Genomic DNA, 8,322 nt, shown 5'->3' on the forward strand with positions numbered 1-8,322 from the left:
ACGTGGAATAAGAGAAATATATTCTCTCATAGCTCCAGAGGCTAAAACTTGGGATCCACATGTCAGCAGGGTCATGCTTTCTCTGAAGCATCTAGAAAAGATCCTTCCTTAATTTTTCCAGCTTGTATGACTACTAGCAATTCCCATGTTTCTTGATTTACTAGATTTATCATTCCAATCTCTGCCTCTGTTTTTTTTTTTTTTTTTTTTGTGTGTGTGTGTGTGTGTGTGTGTGGTGCTGGGGATTGAACACAGGGCCTTGTGCATGCAAGGCAAGCACTCTACCAACTGAGCTATATCCTCAGCCCTGCCTCTGTTCTTACAACGCACTATTCCCTGTGTGTCTCTGACTATTCTAAGGACATTATGGTTTGGATTTATTGCCTATGATTGTCCACTTTGACTTTATTTTAACTTGATTACATCTGTTTCATTAAATTTGGAAAACTCTAATTTCCAAATAAGGCTTACATGTACAAGTTCAGAGTAGCAAAAATTTAGCATGGGGTGGCTAGGAACACAATTCAACCCAGAACACCAGTTAATTTTGAATATCAGATTAAAAATGAGTATTGCACCAAATGCTGCATGGGGCATACTAAATATTTTTGCTTGAAATTAATATTTGAGTGTCTTGAGAAAACTTACTCCTAGAGGCTGTTCAAAGTTTAGCACAATCTCACTTTTGCATGCCTTTTGAAGATGTGTAAGTACTGAAATTGGAGACTGAAATTAAAGAAAAGCGTCAAAGACTCTCAGATCATCCTGGGACTTAAATTTGGATCCACATTCTCTAAATAATTTCATAAGTATCTGGAATAAACCTTCCTTCTTTGCCCAATTTCTTCTTTGATTCTGAAGTTGTGATTTGAATTCTACTTAATAAATATTTATTGAATTATTCACAATATGAGAATATGTGAGAGTAGTGAGTACTGAGTCTGATGGTAGAAAAAGAGAATTAAATATGGTCCCTATCCAGAGAGAGACCACAAGTCAATTGTAGTGATGAGGAAGCTATCTCCCAAATTAATTGTTCCCAGAAAGAATATGTGCCACCAAAGTGTGCTGTGAGAGTGGAAGGAGCCTCAGCTAGTTGCCATTCCACCCATTCCAGAAGATTTGAATCAGTGCTCATGGAGAGGTAGCTTTGGAATTGGACCTGAGAAGCTGAAGAGGATGAAAATTTGAAACTGGGTTTGCCAACAGGTAGGCAATAATTTGACCTGCTGTCAGTTCAGCCACCTCCATTGATTTTTACAAAATTTCACTGTCTTTAGTGTCCCTGTATGTTGAATTCCTGTAGTTCATCCCAAAGGATATTGGTTCAGTAGGTCCAGGATCGTTAGCTTTCAGAAAAGCTCCCCAGGTATTGCAAAATTAAATATAAACCCAAATGTACAATGGCTCGAACACAACTTAAGTTTTTATGTTTTTCATGTAACAGAACAAGATCTATGTGTTATCCTATCTATGTGTTATCCTAGGTAGGAATAGGTTGATAGGTAATCTGTCTTGTATTCCCATAATGAAAATTATTTTCAGATCAATTGAATATCTGAAAATTTTATCTTGAAGCTTTTCCATTAACCCAAGTTTTTCTATCCTTCCTTCTACAGATATTAAAATGTCTGCCTTGTTAATTATTCCTCCTTAAAGAGTTAAAAAGTCAAGGAATAATTCCATTGTCCAAACTAATTTGTACATGCCCCATTACTGATAGCTTCCAATTAGTAAACTAAAATGAAGAAGACTAAATGTTCTCTGTTCTAAGAAATGACCAAATCTACATTAATTGGTTATTTATTTTAGGTTACTAAGATAAACAAATGAGGAGCACATGAGGTAAATTGCATTAAGATAGAGGAACTTTTCATGTAAATTACCAAAAATTAAAGTGTCTAAAAATAACAATTTAAATAACTAAAAATAAAAATGTGAGTCAAACTCCAGGAAATGTAGATTGCTGCTTGTTGTGTCTCTGCATTTCAAATAATGTTTAAAAAAATAACAAAACAGACAAAATAGGAATGTGAACTTTTAGAGAGATATTCCTTGATGCAATGGAAAATACTCAAGGTCTTTAACTAGAAATTTCTTGTCATCTTTATTTTAGGAAAACCTCACAACCTTTCCATGCCAAGCCCTATGTTCATGTAAACAGAGTACCAATGTATGCTTTATCTTTTTGAAAAGGTTAATGTAGCTCTCACCTATACAAGAAGTAAGAGATAACTGCCATTTCAGGTTCTGTGAGCACAGGTGATTACTCTGTCTCATTTGGCCCCTAAGAGTTCTGGTGGGTGGGGTGAGGAGGGGCTGCAATTAATATTACCTACAGGTAGTCAATCTGAGGTATCATGATGTCATTGAAGATACCCAGGATCACAGGGTCTCCTAGATTGGATAAACATGGTGTGAGCCCCCAGTTCCTAATAAACAATCCAGTGGTCTTCCTACCAGAGCACAAAGTTCTTTTGTATCATGAAAAGCTTATTCTCAAACAAATTAGTATATCAAAGCAAAGTGCTACGCAATTTTTCTCTTTGCCTCAGATCTCTGAGAAACATTATTGTGATGTGGGTTAAACAGCTGAAAAAAAATGGGCATTGGAGATATGCAACCTTTATTAGGATTTAATATCTTCATAGGTTTATTTTGAAATAACTTAGAAGGCCGAGTTGATCGATATGATCAATCGATGAGCTATGAAATTCTATTTTAAAGTAAAGCTGTTCTATTTAAAGAACCCAAACACAAAATCAAAAACTAGTAAGCTCCTGTTAGTAATCCCCTTTATCATTTTAATGAAATTCAAACCAAGTCACAATGGAAGTTCAGAAATGAAAGGTTTAAAGAAGAAAATGTGAAAATTGGTTTTGCATAGTTTCATTTCAAATCAAGTCTTAATGGCTGTGTTTTAAAACTCTGATAATGGAAGTTCATAATGGACATGCTGAAAGGCCTTTAACTGTGGTAGCAATATCGAGGTAACACTGCCATGAAGGAGTGTTGATTGCAATAGAAAATATGATGCCTATATTACCATCTTGGTGGAAATAAAGTATCAGCATGATGATATCCCAGATAATCATCACCCTAATAGTTTCTATTCAGACAATCTTAAGGGACCCATGGTTCCATTAATTCTCAATTTTGATGGTTCTGTCAGTGAACAAGAACAAAAGCTGAATGTCATAAAATAGGGATGTTTCCCCATAGCTGCATATAGTTTCATGAAGGATTTTTATTGACATTGAAAAATATTCATGATCTAAGAGGAAATGTGGGAAAAGCATAACACCAATTGTATTATTTTACTAGGGCTGCCATAATAGAATAATACAGACAGAGTGGCTCAAGCAACAGACATTTGTTTTCCTCAAAATTTTATAGGATAGAAGCCCAAGAACAAGGTATCAGTCCATTTGGTTGCTCCTGAGGATTTGCCATCTGGCTTGCAGAGAGCCACCTTTCTGCAATGTCCTCAAATAACCTGTGTGTGCTCACTCCTTCTATCACTTTTTTTTTTTAAAATAAGGATACTGTTCACATTGAATTAGGGCCTCAACAGACCCATTTTACTTTAATTACCTCTTTAAAAACCTTATCTCCTCTGGTTGCGTGGCACACACCTTTAATTCCCCAGCAGCTCAGGAGGCTGAGGCAGGAGGATCGAAAGTTCAAACCAGCCTCAGCAACTGCTATGCGCTAAGCAACTCAGTGAGACTCTGTATCTAAACAAAATACAAAATAGGGCTGGGGATATGGCTCAGTGGTTGAGTGCCCATAGTTCAATCCCCAGTACCAAAAAAAAACCAAAACAAAACAAAACAAAAAAAAACCTTATCTCCAAAAATGCTTTCATTGTAAGGTACTGGGGATTGAGATTTTAACACATGAATTTTGAGGGGACATACTTAGAACCAATTATAATAAGAAATATTTTTCTCTGGCTGTATGTGTATATGTGTTTTGACAAATTGAAAGAAAATATGACAAAAGTTAACATAAATAAATGAACAGGGTGAATGAGCATGATTTTGTTTAAGTAAGAATGAATAAAATTATTAGTCATAACATCTCAGGGAAATATTAAGAAAATGTATAATGATGAATCAAAGGAATTCTACAGTAATCTATCCTTATCAAATAATATCTTCCTTTTCTTTCCTTTCATCTCTTTTGCTTTTTAAACTATAAACCATTTCTTCAACAAAAATCTTACACCATAGCCTGAACTATAACATTGGCAAGAACAGAACTGCTCTAGTTGATGGAAAGTCATTTTCCTTGCAACCTATAAAATGTTCAGGTATATGGGAGTTTTTAAGTTCTTTGGGGGCATGGACTCTGTAAGTCTTAATCATCTTTAAAACTTTTAATTTCTAGCACAGTGCCTTCAACTGAATGTATTCAATAAATATGTCAAAAAGACAAGATGCTAAAATATCTCATAACTATTCCTTAAATAAGAGGCAAAGGATTGGAGTCCAAGCAATTTTATATTAGTCCTTGTACTCCTGAATATCACATGGGTAACTTTGAACAATCCACATAAATTCTCTGTACTTTGACTTAATCATGTGTTTATAATGCAGAGGAAAATCAATTTTCTTAACAGTTGGCCCATGTCCAAGGAGAGAATTATCTTTGTTTAAGAAAGTCTGTGATAAGATACTTGGGATAAAAGAAAAGATACTGAGAACAGGAGCCCAAGGGAGGAGGTGCAGGAGGAGGGGGAGGAGGAGGAAGAGAAGAAGGTGGAAGCTGAGTTTCTTTGCACATATGAGTGAGGGAAAGATATAAATGTGTTTTTATTATTACTTGGGAAGGTAGGAAGAGAAAGACAAAACAAAGTGAGAGAAAAGATAACAAAATAGTGGGTGTACAGAGGACAGCAAGATGATATAGGCATTAGAAATTTCTGTGGCAGGGCAGCAGAAAGCCTTCATATAAAATTTCAAGCTGTTTACTGGAAAGGGTACAATTTGACCACTCAGCAAATCTCTCAAGTGTTTGATAGAAGTACTATGCCGCTGAAGAGCTTCATATTGTAAAAATATGTTCCTATCAATGGTTGATGGTAATTAGGGATGACGTGAAAGGAGTGGGGAAGACTTAATGGGAAACAGTAAGTCCTTCTCAGAGTGGGTGAAGGAGCTGAGATTGTAATCTATAAAGACTTCGGAAAATCTATGAAGACCCTTTTGTAATCCATGATCCATCTTGTAAAGATCAGAAGTGATTTTGAGAAATCAGGGTATATCTGAGTAAGATGTTAGATGGAATATTTACTTTTTTGCTGCCGATTTTATAGAGTTACTGTATCCTTCAAATAAGATAAGAACAGCTAAAATTCATACAGTACTTACTATATGCAAAGCACTATTGGAAACACTTCAGATCTTCTTATTCTTCTAGCCTTTACAAGAATGTCATAAGGTTCCTACTGTATGTTTTGGCTGCGTTTTATAGGAGAGGAAAAACACAGAGCAGAAACTTTCCCTTGTTCACATAGCTGACAGGTAGTTGGTGGAAGCAGGATTTCAAACCGATAATAACTACACTATTATATTGCAGAATGAAATAGTAATTTGTGAAAATTAAAGCATATTGTAAAGTAATGTAAGGTTTCACAGATTGAGCAGTAAGAGTTTGAAAGAGAGAGTGGGAGAAGTAGGTAGAAATTGTTCAGTCTCTTTCTCGTATATATTAAGGCACATGATATGCTGTTTTAATGTACATATACATAGTGAAATGATTACTTAACCTATCCATCACCTGTGTGTGTGTGTGTGTGTGTGTGTGTGTTAAGAGCTGAGAATCTACTCTAAGCAAATTTACAGTGTACAGTACAGTATCTTTAACTATAGAACCTCATGCTGTTAATCAGGTCCTCAGACTCCACACTGAAACTGCAATTTTGTACCTTTTGACCTACTTCTTCCCATACCTCCCCACCACTGGCTCCTGTCAACCAGTTTTACTTAGTTTCTGTATGGTTTTTGTTTTGTTTTGTTTTGTTTGCACCCTGCATATGAGTGAGATCGTGTGGTATATTTCCTTCTATGTCTGGTTTATTTCACTTACCATAACAGCCTCTACTTTTATCACTGGCAATGTCACTCCTTGGTTCTTATCTTCTTCAAAGAAATTTTTCAGTCAAGAGACTTAGAAAGTATAAACACTTTTATGAAATTATACTTTAAAGTAGGTTGGAGTGGAGATGGAAATGGAGTGGTGTTTTCCTCTTGGTGGGTTTTTCTATTTGGTCTGGAAAACTCTCTTCTATTTCATGTACTCCAGATGCTCACCACTGTTTCCTGCCATGGCTTAGTGCCTCACTGCTCTGCACATGGGAAGTCCCTTAAGTTGGCTACTCCTTTCTTTTCAGTTTAAGAAGGCAGTGCCTGGGGGTGAAGGAGGCAAATGCATGAGCAGGGTATCTTGTCACTCGAGTTGGGATGATTTTTTTGCCACTTAAGATGGATTGAGCCCTATTCCCCACCACCACCACCTTCATGTCTATCTACCTACTCTAACAGTTTCTTCTATGTTGTCACAAATGGCAGCTTCTGGGCTGAAGCAGAAGTTCAACTGCCACAACTGCCCTTTCCATCAATGCCACCGCAGCCACCTGGGGAGTGGCGTGGGAGGAATTGAGTCTTCCAGAGCTTCATTGAAAGCACTTTTCCCTCCTGCAGCTGTCTCACAGTAATAACCATGGACAAAAGCCAGCAGGTACAGAAAGCCAAACTCACTGAGCAGGAGGGCACTATGGTGATGTCTGCAGTCATGCAGGCAGGCCCAGGACGAGGTCACCAACTCTCCAGTGATGCCAGAAATCTGCTCTGTTGCCTCCAAAAATGTGGTAGGTGCTCGCAGTTCTTCCTGGCATTCCTCAACAGGGAACCAAAAACAGAGAGCAACGAGAAGCAGCAGCAGATGAGCAAAGAGGACCTTGAGAAGATAGAGGAGGGTCTGCAGGACGTTTGCAGTGATGTTCCAGAGCTGTTGGACAAATACCTTATTCCCAATGCTGCGCAACCAGGAAGTACAACGATCTTGAAAATGAAAGATTATTTTGGTGTTTTTCTGAGGTGACATCTGGAGATGATACACAAACCCCAGCCTTGCACTCCCAGCAGGCTTACTAGGAACCATATGAAATTACAGAGAAAGAAATGCAGCCTTCGCACCCAGTTGGACTCGGACTGCCATTGTATTTCTCAGTCTTTGACTATGAGATTTTCAACCCTCCTGAAAAGGCCTGCAGCCTGGCAAAACAGCATTTGATAAAATTTTTGCTGAATTGGATAGACCGAATGAAGAGTCTTACAAAGTCAGCACCCGGATCTTGCAGTTACTTAGGGACGATCTCACTGTGTGGACACTGGAAAGCCAGGGAGATGAAGGAAATGCTGGGGAGGGGGAGGACTAATGTCTATCATGCTTTCGGATCTACTCACTATCACTCTGCATCCACCATATTTATCCATGTGCAATTAAAAAAAAAGTAGTATTCCCTGCTTTTTGAAAGCTGGATACTATCTATTTCATTTAATAAAATGGTGTTAAATGTGTTATTTATTTATTTATATAATGGAATATTATGAAACAGAATATCATTCAGCCCTTAAAAAGGCAGGGATAGTGCCATTTACACGCAAATTATCCATATTAATATTAATTTATTCATATGGGATAATGAGTAAAGTTGCAATGAACATGGGAACATATGAAGTAATGACTTAATTACACAAGAAAAGTGAAAAAGACACAAATATATAGAAAGTTTGACTTTGTGAGTTGAAAGAATTAATATTGTTAAAATGTTCACACTACCTATGGCAGTGTATAGATTTAATGGAATCCCTATCAAAATTCCAATGGCATTTTTCACAGAAATAGAAAAGAGCAATTCTAAAAGTCAAATGAAACTATAAAAGTTCCTGAATAGCAAAAACAATCTTGAGGGGAAAAAAAAAGAAAAACAAAGTTAGAAGCATCACACTTATGGATTTCAAACTACATAGTAATCAAAACAGCATGGAACTAGCCTAAAATCAAACACAGAGCAATGAAACACAAGAGCCCAGAAATAAATCCCAGCAAACACAGTTAACTAACTTTCAACAAGACCACCAAGATAACACTATGGGGGAAAGACAGACTCCTCATTATAAATGGTTTTCACAAAACAGGGTATCTATACACAAAAGAATGAAATTTAACCCTATAAATTACACCATAAACAAAAATCAACTCAAAACCATTTAAAGACTCAAATATAAGATCTGAAACCATAAGACACTTAAA

General features: G+C 36.8%; 1 pseudogene; it reads left to right on the plus strand.

Annotated features, from left to right (window-relative positions):
* The first annotated feature begins 6,726 nt into the window (after window positions 1-6,726).
* On the plus strand, window positions 6,727-7,444 carry LOC124078179 (14-3-3 protein beta/alpha-like; annotated as a pseudogene).
* Window positions 7,445-8,322: the final 878 nt, after the last annotated feature.

Source organism: Marmota monax, unplaced genomic scaffold (genome assembly GCF_021218885.2).
Source record: "Marmota monax isolate L192 unplaced genomic scaffold, Marmota_monax_Labrador192_F-V1.1 WCK01_AAM20220418_F8-fsc00110, whole genome shotgun sequence".
Taxonomy (NCBI): domain Eukaryota; kingdom Metazoa; phylum Chordata; class Mammalia; order Rodentia; family Sciuridae; genus Marmota; species Marmota monax.